The sequence below is a fragment of the Acartia tonsa genome, chromosome 3, assembly GCF_053477335.1.
Source record: "Acartia tonsa isolate MP-2025a chromosome 3, ASM5347733v1, whole genome shotgun sequence".
Taxonomy (NCBI): domain Eukaryota; kingdom Metazoa; phylum Arthropoda; class Copepoda; order Calanoida; family Acartiidae; genus Acartia; species Acartia tonsa.
The window spans coordinates 44961783-44974777 of NC_137262.1; the positions used below are offsets into that span (position 1 = coordinate 44961783).

At 29.0% G+C, this 12995-nt stretch overlaps 1 protein-coding gene across 1 annotated transcript in view; it reads left to right on the forward strand.

The window, feature by feature from the left end:
• Positions 1 to 12995, forward strand: part of LOC145314908 (uncharacterized) — a 149154-nt gene that overhangs the window by 49635 nt on the left and 86524 nt on the right. The gene's annotated exons all lie outside the window — the stretch shown is intronic.

Here is a 12995-nt window from a genome sequence, read left to right on the forward strand (position 1 = left end):
GATAAGAAAATAGAAGATGATAATCTTTTTTTTAAAAGAGAAATAGAATTTTAGCATTTGATTATATTATTGCTTTAAATATTATGGGAGAGAGAGCACTGGCGGTAAAATTAATCTACACCTTCACCCCTTAATAGTTAAGGCTAACAAAGGCAAAACTTTGCAAATTTTGATTATTTAGAGGAATAACTTATTGTGATGCCAATTGTCGTGTCACTGTAACTAACTTTAGTATTTTTCCCTTTTTAACTGAAACATTTTGTTATTGGTATCTTAAAATGAGAAATTGAAGGTTAAGGGCAAGCTATGGCTTGTTTGTGAAATTGGGTTGTAGTAGTTAATTGTTATCCATCTATCTATTTACCAATACAAAGGTTATGCCTGCCTAACTTCATGTTAGTATGGGCAACTATCTATCTATAGATCTATCAATATAGGGGTTAGGCCTGGTAAATTTCATGTGGTCATGAAAATGATTGTTGTTATATAACACCTTCAATCTCATTTGTAGCCCTTACTAACTCCCTTTCAAGAAGAAAATATTTTTTTGTTAAATAGGGGGGAGAGTAGTTTATCAATTTTCCTTAACCATGTATCGTTGGTAATCATGAAAAAAAAAGAAATAAATCACTTATACACGCTAATTAGTAATTATGTTGTAATGAAGTCTTTAAGTTAGTTATGATGTAATAATTGTATTAGCGTTAAATGTTAATAGCCATCTATCGAATTATAGATAGCTGTTCGTGGATATTAAAATGAATTTTAACTTAAAACCCTCTGGAGGCTAACAAAACTATTTGTGGAAAAATGTCTATAATACGATGTTATTCATGATTTTTCAGAACCGTATCTAATCCAGCAGATATTAATCGGTTTTGAAGCCATTCTGGAAAATTTATTATGCCTTAGCTGCCAATTAAAATTAAAGATAAGTCGCCAATGTGTCAGAAATGACCATGTTATTTAAAAATTTGAAACAATTATGTTTTAGATGTTATGCTAATTATTTAGGGCCCTAATCTGCCTTCAATAAATAGCATTGTTGTGAATATTGCCTTAAGAATCAACCCACATATTCCAGGAATTATTGTAAAACCGCTGAAACAAAATTTAAAACAGCCAAAGAAGATAGTAATTCATTTGACATTTGTCTTGTCCTATAAGTAGCCCGTCTTTTCTTACTATTCTTATTTATCGAAAAAAATGGCTTATTATTTCAGGGCTTCTTCTAAAGTTCTAAAAAGTAGTTTTAAATTTCAATGGCTAATTTTAATGAGTTCTTAAAGATTGGTTACTTTGCTAGAACTGTTAACCCTAACATTGGTTAGTTGTTGTATTATATAGAAATAACCCTTGGGGTAAAAGGGGTAATAATGTTATTTGGGAACTAAAATTGGGCTTTGGTTCCAGCGGTTAGGTTTGTTGTTGCGTTATATAATACTAGCGGCTACAGTCCTACTATATTTGTTCGAGGGGATCAGAAGAAGTCTCAAAAATAGCCTAAAACTACCTCAAAATTTTAAGAAAAGTCCAAAATCATTCCCTAATAATGGAAAGCTCAACAGTTCAGTGGTCAGCGAGATCTTAATTTTACATAGTAATAGAATTAATGACATTTGTTTTGTGTGTACCATGTCCACTTTAATTGGAAACCATTTAGTCAACATACAATATCAACTTGTATGAAACAAAATTAATTTAAAAATAATTAACATAAAAATGTTCTATTCTAAAAAAAATTTTATATAGAGTGTAAAAATTATGCTCAAAATATACCAGTCTTAAAGTTTCCATTTACCATATGTCATATTTTGTATGCTCCAAATTTTTATTTAAATTTCAAACAAATAAAACAAACCTTGACCGAATTATACGAGAAATTTTACTGAAAAAGTGGCCCAAAAATTCACTTTTCATATGGCAGAAAAGGATATAAAAATTATCTAAAGTCTATAAAATATAAATGGTTTGGATAAAAGTGATGAAACAACCTGCAGACAAACAACCTATGGTTTACCTATGTAGTGAAGATCCAACTATGGATTTTGACTGTTTTTTTTTTATCAATGATTCCGTGACTGATACGGTAGTAGTAGGAGTCATTTTATATCTCTAGTTAATATGCCGCGTGAACAAACATCCGCAGACGTAATGAACTTCTTCTCTAGTAACAATCCCTTTATCTCTGTACTAATAATGGGTACAAAGCACGGAGAAATGTTACGTGTAAGAAATTTTGGAATCGAGTCGGTAATACGAAAAACTATATATTACAATAGACTGGGATCATCAGAGATAAGACAATACGTGATAAATGTATTAACACCCAAATTAGGTAAAACAAAATTACCCCTTTTGGAGATTAGGATTGTTAATGGAAAAGTTTGGAAACTGCAATTTTGGACAAAAGATCCAAAAGTTCTTGAACTAACGTGTGTGAGAACGTGTTTTAAACACTTAGGGGACCAGTATAATTTATAGTCTAATATTCCCTCCCTCCCTGGTAATATTATAGATTATTCGTAGACCTTAAAATTCCAATTACAACGGGTTGTCATTATATCATGTTTGACCAACAGTTTGACCGCTAGAAGTTGTCCAAAGAAGATCTTTCTAGTATATGCAACTTGATTCAAATTTTGTTTATTTACGCTGTGCGCCCAACTGCCGTTCAAATCTATTTCTAAATTGTGTAATAAAAAGATTCTTTTCAGGGTATTAAGGCAAAACTGCCATTTTTCTTTTTTTTAGTTAAAATTTGTGTTGAATTAATTCAATTTGTTGTCTACTTTTCCAGTAGTTAAAATTATCATTATTTAGACAAAAAATAGTGTATTCGCATTTTCGTTCACAAAATTACGTTATAAATGTATGTGCACTTTTTGACTTAGCCCTACATTACAAGATGGTTTGACTACAACGTATTAACATACTTTTCTTCAAAAATTTTTTGAAGAATTGGCCCCTAATGATATAATGTTTTGTGTGTATTTGTATCAAAATTAAATAATTTTTCTTTTCACTTCAAATAATTTATCATATTTTTGTTATAGTTGAAATTGAAAGTTTAAGGTATTATGTCGTAATTTTTTTTTTTTCTCAAGAATGTGGACATTTTTTCAGTAGCTCAGCTATTCTATGATTAGACTATGTCTATACGTCAATATATGTGAGTATTTAAACTTTTAAAGGGATGTATGAATTCTTTTTTCCCCCAAAGGTTTTGTTATTCTACTTTATGGGTATAAATATAATTATCCCTTGTTTTTTAAGAATATTTATTTCTTATCTTCTAAAAAAAAAGTATAATCTGAAATCGCCATAATTTGAATTATCACCAATTAAGTATCTTAAACACCTGGTTTCTCAAATTCTGAACTCGTATTATTGGTAGATTTTTAAAAATTTGCGGATTTTCTTTTCTCTATTACTTATTAAATACTATTTTTTACATTTAACTTAAGATTTTATGGCTATACAAATTAGATATTTAAACAGTCGTTTTGTATCTTTTATGTACAAAAAAAGGTTTTATATTTGAAGTTGTAAAGGTATATATACATGGGGTAATAATCTTAAAAATTCTTTTACAAAAAAGGTTTGATTTTGAGGTGTTCAATCACTGGCTCATATTTCTACATCAGCAAATTGTTTCACAATTTAAAAATATTCCATAGCAAATACATTTGTGGGAGTGTTTTATGAACAGAGTAAAGTTCATACATATTTATTTTGTGCCGTAGTAGTAATTTTTTGAGGATATAATAATTTCGGCGGTAGTGATGACACACTTTATTTCCTTGGGGTCTAATTTTTAAGAAATATATTTCTAAGGACTAATTTAATTAAACTTAAAGCAGTTAAAGACTGAAAACTGAATTTTTGAATTGTCTAAAAGTTGTAAAATAGGTACAGATTAGTTTTGTAAGTTCTTTTGTCGGTAAGTTACGCGAAGCGATATATAATTTTTTGGATGTTGCACCAGATTTTCAGATACTCTAATATAGTTATACTTCAAGCTAGCTAAAATAACCCCCTTTAACCCATCCTCTCCCTTTCTCTTGGATGAAAGAATAGACCAATAAATGAAGTCCATATTAACAACCCAAAATGACGATAAATTTTCTCTGTCAATATATTCGGGTATTTAATATCAATTATTACACAATGAATTATTAAAGTTTTTTAGCCATTTAAATAAAAAAATAGTATAGTGCTGTTTGGGCTAGGTCTCGAACTCAATCTCTCGCAACTAGCGAACGCTTGTACAATTTAAATCCAAACTTATTTAAAGTATTGCTTGGTACTCAACGCCATATAAAGTAACAATTACCGTTTCAAATGTGTTACATTATCGCGTGATCATATCATATTTATAACAACATGGTGTCCCATCACTTCTGCATTATGCCAAATACGCAATCGCAAAGATGTAGGAATTGTTAAATTGTAAGAATGTAGAATGTAGAATATACGTGTATATAACAACTGGGAAAACATTTCTTCAATTTAGCTTGCTAACCTGGAACTCATTTATTGGCCAATTCGGTTATCCAATAGGAGGGGAGAGGATGATGTAAATGGGTGTAAAGGGGAATCGTTATTTAGCCCGCTGCGTGTTTCACTTTATTAGTGAGCATGATAATTTGGTGTAAGATCCAAGTGATAATATGTCCATTATTGTAGCATGAATAGGCAGTATTGCTTAATCAAGAAAATGCGGTTTGGATGATTTGATAACATAATAAAATGCGGAAGTTGATGCACACCGATTTGTAACATTGATATAACAATAACATAATAACAAAATACTTCACTTCTCAGCGATGATATATAGGTAAACTAAGTATAAAAATAAAAGTTTTTTATATATTCAAATTTACCCTATTTTCAATAGGTTTTATCAACATAATCATCATTATAAATGCTATCATGTAAATAGTATTTTTGGTAGATAAAAGTCTCTATCAGTAAGACAATATGGTGTACATAATGTCGACGAAAAACAAGGTGTTCAGTTTCCAATTTTTGAGACAACCATAGGAATTACAAAAAAATTATATTTGCATCTTTTCTCTTTACATATTTTTCAACCTTTTTTTTAGCTTTTAACCATCCCTTTTCCCCCTGAAATTGTAGGCCCTTGAAATGGGTCTAAAATTAAAGAGAGACGAGATATATCAAAACTATGAAAAGCACTTCCTGACAACTTAGTTTTAAGAGGCAACAATTTGCTTTTAAGAAATATATAGGGATAGATCTTTTCTAAATAAAGTAGATTTGGTTTAAATAGTTAAAGTTTATTAATAATGGTATTTTTTCATATTTTCTTGTAAAATAATTGTTATTTCTATAAAAAAAAATAAGATTACCCATCATCTTATAGTTATAGGCACTAAATGTATATTATAAAGAATAATTATCTTTTACACCAAAACAGGAAAATAACAATCAAAGCTTTCATTAAAACCGAAAAGATACAAGATGATGTTTATAACTCATAATGGGCACTGTTTTTAATTTAGCATTTCATTTTGGCCCCTCCCCCCCCCCCCCCCCAAAAAAAAAGGTGAATTAGCCTTTCTATCCATATTTCATTATATCATGATTGGTTGGTTCAAACTTGCACAGTCCAAACTTTTCAACCAATAATTTCAATCTATATAAGACTTAATTTTGCATAACAACACTGGGGATATAAATCAATTTATCGTCTATAGTCTTACCATTTATTTTTATTGCTTTTGTTTTTGTTGATCTTTTAAAGACACGTTAAAAGTTCATTACTGATAGACCAACGTGCTTACAAGGCTTATAAATAAGCTTTGCACTCAATAAAATCTAACGGATATGATTTAATCATAAATGATTTTTACTTGGAGGATTTTTTTTAATTTCCTTTTTCAATTTGGCCCGGGGCCTAAAAAGTCTCAAATTTAAAACAATGAAAATTTATATTATCGTGGTTTTATATTTGGCTACAAAGTTTTATGGAAAATTTTGATGTGAATTTCTAATTTTCTCTCTCTCATTTTTAGTAGCGAAGCTACTCTATAATGACTGCAGGTCTATGTAAACTTTGAAGACAGATAGTTGAGAAAAATTACTATAAGAGACATCTTATGATATACTTACCTAGCTACCAAATTGTTTTAAGGGAGATAGGTAGACTAATAGGTGAGTGTAGATACATAAACCTAAATATTTGTCTAATAAATTTCTCAAATGCTTTTTAGATTCTTTTTAGTTTATGAAATTAAAAAGTTAACAAACCAACTTTAACTATTATCAAGTAGTTTCGGTAGAATATTTCAGGTAGGGAGGGGACATTGGACATTATACACAAATAGTTTTTATCTACATAAGAGGTAGATTTTTGTTTTTCATGATTAGATGTGTTTATCTCTTTACCTTCCACTGCCTTATCCCTTAATATCTGTATTTGATATTAATTTAATTTTTTTCCTTATAGGTATGTACAAGGCAAATTTTAGAGTAGAACCGCTGCTCAAAAGCAATTAATACCCAACTATGAGAATGACAGGACGAAATAGAATCTTATAATTCAGCTAGATAAATACCATATTTAATATCCTTACTCAATTCTTAAACCCTTTTTTGCGGTTCCGGCTTATCACTAATCCAAGGAACTTATAATGGTTTTTTTTTGTGGGATAACAGTTCAATTTAAGCCAACCTGCAGCCTGTTTTTATACTGTAATATTGCAGAACTAACGGTTCAAGAAATAATTTCTAATGGTGGGTAATCAAAACCTGAAAATATAACTGTATACATATAGAAATGAGTATAAAGGAAGGAATAGTTTAAAATCAAAGTTACTCTACAAGACTGTACCTCAGTGATTTCAATGACTAATGTCAATTTAAATTAGCAAGTATAGAAAATAAACATTAATGTAATAAGTCAGTAAAGGCCTCTTTTATTAAAAACAGTCGACTTAAAACGTTTTTTGTCTTTTTTCAATACATTTAAATTTTCCTTTACCCCTTTATTAAAATATACATATATGGACACGGTTTCACTTTTGCAAACAGACAGACAGACATACAGACAGTCGGATGGACTGACAGACAGACAGAAGAAAAATTTGCACAAAAAATTAGCGGGGGTGGGTGGTGAGTGGCTAGGGCCCATGGTCCAAGATTAAATTTGCACTTTTAGTAGCGGTGCCCATGGAAAGGATAACTTTTCTACAAAAGAAAACTAAACAAATTTCATTTTATTTTATTCGTTCTAATAGTTATTTATGAACATTGCTTATGTATGTTAAAAAAAAGCAGATCATTATTTAAAATCTATCCATGCGCATTCAAAATACCAGTTTTATTATTTTAATATAATCGCAGAAAAGTTTGGTGGAACCTCATTTCAGATGAACTGAAATTAGTTTCCGAATGTGAACACATTTTCCTAGGTGTTTCCCAATCCTATCTCAATATTTGCTACAAGCTAAAAAACATTCAAACTTCATAAAAAAATAAAAATTTGAATGTATTAACGATTTATACATTATACATTCAAAGTTTTAATTTTTCAAATTTTGGTTTTTATTTTGGAAGTTTGAAGGTTTTTTTAGCTAGTAGCAAATATTGAGATAGGATTGGGAAACACCTAATAAAATGTGTTCACATTCGGAAACTAATTTCATTTCACCTCATTTCAGTTTATCTGTCCCTATCCTTGGCAGCAGTGGGCACCAAGATTTTGTCCTAGACATTTTTTTTTGCCAAAATATTGTATCAAGGGTTATTATTATTTCAACCTAAACGTTATAATTTTTATATTTTATTTAACTTTCTTTTAAGGATATTTTTTACAAGGGCAGTTTTGCACAAAAAAGTATGACAATACATTATTTGGAAGCTTGTTATAGTGCCTATAAAAATGACGTCAAACTGGCCTACCATTCGTCATGTAAAATATATACTGACCTGCCATTGGTAATGTAGTCTTTGTATTGACCTCTCATTGGTCATTTGTATTGCATGGCGTCATTTGTAGAGGCCTATAAAGTGCTTCCATTTTTGGTTTAAACATTTTCTAGAAATTTTGTCTCTACACCTAGAGTCAGAGGCGAATTATACTATCCACACCTTTCCGCAAGAATCCGCAAAGTGTGGCGATAAAATTAAGGCCTATATTTCATGTTTTCATTTACAGTTAAATCCTTCTTTCCCCTTCTTCAGAGATACTTAAGTTTTTTTTTTAAATTAAAAACCTTATCATTAAAATCAGTACGACGACTTTCAATTTTTAGGACTAATATATTGCCTATCAAAAATATATTATATTGAAATACGATTATTGACAATTAATTAAATTATCTTTTTAAATGAAAAATAATCTAAACTTTTTTTTTATATCCCTGAAAATTTTACCTTTATAAATTTAAAATAAATAATTGTCTGCTAAAATGTTCACAACATAACATAAATGTTCATATAAATAACTCCCAGTGGTAAAAAAAATAATAATAATAATTTGTTGTAATTTATAACAGATTTTTAATGCAATAGCGTTAGTATTTGATTTTCTAAGAAATAATATTATAAAAAAACGTGTTATTAGGCAATTAGCATTGGAGTTTTTTTTATTACAGTCAAAGCAGTGCCGCATTATTTTGCGGTAACCAAGACGAAATTTAAATTATCTCCCGCAAACATGTATTCAATTTGCAAATAAAAAAAATAGGGCCCAGATGCAGTAGCCATAGCATAATTTGAATTACATAAGTTAAATGTTAAACTTTTTATAATTAACACTAATTGAAAGGTCGTAACTTATTGAATTAAAATGTGATTTTATATATTTAAAAGCAAAGCTTTTCTAATTATGAAAAGTGTGCGTTTCTATAATTATGGTCAGTCCGTCCGTCTGTCTGGAACGGATAGCTTTTTTTGTTAATTATGGCATGTTATAGTTTTCCCATCAATTTGAAACTTTGTATGGTGATTCCTTTTGTAGTTAGATACAATTTAGAAAGCGTAGCAACTCTATAATTAATACAAGAATGTCCGGACGTCCATTTTAAACATGTAATTTTTTAACTTTTATAACAACGAATTTGTATGTGATATTATATCTGATTGATCTAATTTTTGGAATACTAATTCAAAGGACAACAAAGTACAATTTTATAAGCGAAGCATCTTTATAATCAAGTCATAAAAATGTAAGTATGTCCTTAAACAATATCCTGTATTTCATCAGTTTTTAACAAATTTACTTTTTCGACTTTTATACTTTTATATATTGATTAATGAGTTTTGACACTCTACAGGTGTTAAAGTTCGTTTGTCCTACCGTTTCAGAGCTTCGCTGTTACGGATGTTGTGATCCTTTTTTTAATGTCTATTTCTGGGGCATCCAAATAATTATTTATTGGAGGGAACAGGGGGCGTAATTCCATCTTTCACACAATTAAAATGAGAATGCGATCTAAATTAATGATCCTAGTATGATCCTCCCGGTCTACAAACTTTGAACAGATCCTGTGACTGCAATTTTTAAACTTAATCTTATTTCTTTCATCTATTGGCATCCATGGACTAAATTTTAAACTAAAGCTTCATGAAAAAAATTCATGAAAAAGTTTTACCGCCAACCACCATCTGCGGCGGAGCTGCTAAGTACAACTGGTTAAGATGCGGAAAGGGGTCCTACTTTTGAGGGTTAAAGACTGTTAAAGATATATAGTTTTTAATTTAAATTAACAGGGTTCAACAGCCGCGGGTAAGCCTCAGTTAAATCGTCATATTATATATTTAAAATTAAGCTGGAAATCTAAACTTGTTTCTTAACAGACAAATTTCCTTATTAAAATCTTATTTTGCACACCTGCGGAATTTTAGGCTTGTGCGCGGCTGTCGATCCCTTGAAATTACTATTCGTAGCCCAACATAAGAAAACGATATATTCTTTGATAACAGCTGATTTGATAAACAATATTTCCTTTTAATGAAAAAATATCTATTTTTGCAAAAATCATGTTTTAAAATTTTTTTAAAAGTTATACAGCTTAGAAAATAAATATAAATAATTTTTATTTAACACCTTTTTTTATTTTGCTGCCTTAATAAGGAAATATTTAATATATTTGAATCGGCTTAATGCAATTTTTTTTATTTTTTTATGATTATTCAATACATATGAAAAAATAACATTTAAAAATCTCGCCACAAGAAGATTTAACAAACAAAACATTGATTTTAAAAACGATTTGATTTTTAAGTTTTAGAAAAAGTATAGAAATATTCAAAGTTAAGTGTTTGTTTACATTTTGAAAAAATAATTTTGCCCTGTTCTATTTGATTAGAACTTTTCAAACAAACTTTATTTTATAAAAGATTAATATTTTTTAATGTTTTTTAAAACATATTACTTTTGTTTGGTTAAAAGTTTATTTTTCTAGGTGATTTAGGGGTTGCAATTTTTTTTGCAAATTACGTTTTTTGGCTTTTCATTGAAATAAGTTGCACAATTCTGGTTTTTACTGTATAAATTTATTAAATGACTTCAGAAAAACATATTATAATACTTACATTTACTTTTTTTTCTAACAATCTGTTTTTAAGGAGACTTTTTATATCGCTGACAAAAATGGCATTATTCTGCAAAAAAATATCTTTTTTTGCAAATTTAAAGATATGAAAGTATTTAATAAATGGTTAACTTTAATTTTTGTTTTAGCAAAATGGATTATTGTTTCTTATAAGATGAAAATAAGGTATCGCAAATATTTGTTGCAATTTTAATGCGATTTTATTGCAAATAGGAAGACATAGGATTTTAGTTTTAACAGATTATGATTCTGGACCCAAAATTACATAGGACTGAAGTTTTCGTTTGTTGATTGCTGAAAGTTAAAGTTTCTTGCTCTAGAATCGCTATGTGATCTAACTTATGAACCAATTTAAATATTATCATTGAGACAAATGTTAGTAACAAGAAAACAGAACAAGACTATTTGACTGGAGGAAAAGTTGGAGGCTAAATATAGTTTACTATATAACTGTTTATTGTTGTATATAGAAAGTTTTCATTTGTCTATTTTTTTCTGGCACCGTTTGTTTAAATAGAATTCACGGTAGGACCATAATTTCATAATTTCCTTGTCATAACCCCATGTTTATATTAGCTTGGATAAGGATATGTTAACACGATTCAGTATAGTAATAATTTAATAAACAAAATCCTATTTCCTAAAATAGCACAGAAATTAGGAGGTTTTCTAAGCCTTACTGAAATATAAAAAAATAAAAGATCTAAGAAACTCAAAGGCTTGACTAAGAAATTGTATAAGATTTTAGATAGCCTGATATCTAGTTGCCGAATGTGTACGCAGTTTCCTGAGTGTTTCCTCATCCTAGCTCAATATTTACTACTAGCTAAAAAAGCTTCAAACTTCAAAAAAAAAATCAAAATTTAAAAAATTCAAATTTATAATGTATATTGTATAAATCGTTTACACATTCAAATTTTGATTTTTTTAAGGGAAGTTTGAAGATTTGTAGCTAGTAGTAAATATTGAGCGAGGATGAGGAAACACCCAGGAAACTGCGTACACATTCGGCAACTAGATATCAGGCTATCAGATTTTAATATTATACCATGTTAAGTCAAAGTTTAATGAAAAGACTATTTTATTTCATTTAAAATCTTTTGTGGCTCTATCACACAAAGTATTCTCTTGAGAACCTTAACCCCCTCCCTCAACCTTTTTTAGAAAAAAAAAGTGGAAGGTTATTGTTTGTTTGTTAATTACTTTAGTTCAGTTTAACTTGCAAAACCCGGTGCACCGTGCACGACTCTGTTTTTGATGATATTTGTCCTTCCTTATATGTTGAAAGTTGGGTGAATATGATGTAAAGAAAATAGAAAATGTAAACGTAATGTAAACTAATATTTATAACGTTATTGAATTTTAATCAAAATTTGTGTAATTTGATATATTTATTATTTATATCATTTTAAAATATCTGAGCTCTTGGCAAAGGTAAGCCAAATTGTTCTCCCTTTAATATGTTTAAAGCTAACTAAAGAATCAAAATTGGACTCTATTATTTAAAAAATAAACATCTTAACTATTACTCTATTCAATGCCTCTTTTTGTATGAAGTAATGCAACTACTAAGACAAGTATCTAATTAAGGTATGATGCCTTAATTTTTATGTATATTTAATTACAAGTTAAACATGTAATGTTTGTCATAGATTAAATACTCGTTTTAAGGCATATTAGGTCTAGATGCTAATTAATTTTAATCATTGTTAAAACCTAGGATCAATGAACCAAAAAAAATCAATGTTGACTGCATTGAATAAAAAAATATGGTCATTGCTGACATTCTATCGACATGGCACTAATTAAATGTTTAGAAGTTGGCATACCTCTGAGAAAATATCTTAAAACCTACCATGTAACAAATAAGACAAAACTGATATAGTCTGTTCATTTTAGAGATTCTAAGTAGCAGAATGTTAATTAGTACTCGTTACAAATATAAGATTTGTATCAAATTTCAATGGCTGTGTGAAATTTTTTCATCCGTTGACTTTGTTTTGAATTCCATGTCCAAAATAAATAAGAAAAAAATCGCCCAACAAACAAGGCCTTCTTTAGAAAATAATTCAATCAATTCAAATTTTTGGTTCTAGCGATTTGATGCAGATTATGCTTACGGTTGCCGGATGAATCTTAATCATCATAAAATCTAGGCTTTGGGCTAGGTAAATTTGGGATGACTAACCCCCAATTTATTTATAATAGTGAAGCTTATTAGTGTTAATAACTAGAAACTATGCTCGCTTATGTCACTTTAAGGAAATATAATATCCATTAAATTGTCACTTAAAAGTTTTTAGATTTAACTGAAAATTCGGCAACCCCGATAATTTAGCTCCAAGGGTTCTGTGTTTAGAATAAATTTATTTGCATGCTTTCTGTCCATACAATTAGGGACTGGGATAG